Source organism: Taurulus bubalis (genome assembly GCF_910589615.1).
Source record: "Taurulus bubalis genome assembly, chromosome: 11".
NCBI lineage: Eukaryota > Metazoa > Chordata > Actinopteri > Perciformes > Cottidae > Taurulus > Taurulus bubalis.
The window spans coordinates 2,893,083-2,894,685 of record NC_136599.1 but is presented as its reverse complement, the minus strand read 5'-3'; positions in this window follow the sequence as shown (position 1 = coordinate 2,894,685).

Below are 1,603 nucleotides of genomic sequence, written 5' to 3'. Positions count from 1 at the left end.
ACACACACACACACACACACACACACACACACACACACACACACACACACACACACACACACTGCTCACTTGTTACCGGCTCAGTAGCACTTATTAGCAGTCTATCAGCACTTGTTGACACAGCAGTAATCGCTCCATCAAGGCTCCATGTTGAGGCTCTCTCTCCTCTACCTGACACACATGTATACACAACACTGTGTATACATGTGTGTGTATCCATGTGTGTGTATACACCACATGCTACACACAATAACTGCGCTTCCGCATCAACGCTTATATGACTTTATTCGGGGAGCTGATGGAGCAGCGACAACGTTAGAATCCATTCAGAAAATCTGCATTTCTAAAATTGTTTGCGTGGAGAGAACTAACAAAACATGAATTCAGACTTTCTACAAATCTGCATCAATATTTAACTAATTTGCCGTCTTTTTTATCCGTTTATTGCAACTAAATCACAGCAAATAAAACCATGTTGAGGTAGTAAAGCCGCCGGATGATGCTATGATTGGTTTGGTGTGACTTCAGCTTCATGTCTGGGTGTTTACAATGTTCTCTAGTGGCTGATGTGACTCATTAAAAGTGTAATGCATGCTCCCATAACACTGTTATGGTAAAGAATGTTCTCTGATGGAGGAACATGTGTAAAGGATTGTGTGCTTGAGGCTTTTTATGTAGCGCCGTTATCCCATCAGACAATCTGCTCCGCACCTGCAGAGAAATGAACCACGCTATAGATTTTATTGACATGAAATCTCATTTTCATGAGAAAAAGTCAACGTATTTATCGTGGATTTATGTCCAGATGTTTTGAAGTGGAAATGTGGTGTTCTAGATTGTTTTATTATTATTACATGTGGAGTGGTAAAGACATTGTTACATTTCAACCAAATCTGTGTCACCAATATTAACACATTTCTGCAACAAGTTATAAGTATTTAAATCAATTAATTAGTATTTCTGATATAATATTATAACGATTCTTTAGACAACAATATGATATTTGCTGATGTCGTGATATGATTTATATTTGATTCAATTTAAAATCAGATGATATCCATTTAGCACAATCAGATATATTTATATTAACTCACAAAAATACAGAAACTATTGCTATTATTATACTATTATTATTTTAATTATTAATGGATTAATTTATTGAATTATTATTTGTATTATAATATATTTTCTATATTCCTTTATTATTTTTTGATCGCATTTTATTATTTTACATCTTTATTGAAACTCTGTAGGAAGGAGGTGCACTTAAATGGAAATTGGTGACACAATCATGTCATGTGAACTTCAAAATAAAAGCGTATCAATGTTTTCTCTTTGTATTGATGATATTGGACAAATATAGATCCAGATGGATGCATCATCACAGTGAAACATTTTACTGCTAAACAGTGTTCTGTTAGACAAACAACTGCATTTAATAACCGCATCGTTTTCTACAATAACTCCGCCGCAAATCCACAGCAGCGCTCTGCAGCTGACAATGTGCAGATCTACGCGTTCATACGGCAAACAGAGGGCTCGCTTATTATGATCCTGAGTGGATGACAAAGATACAAATCTTAATGAGCTTGTAGACACACAC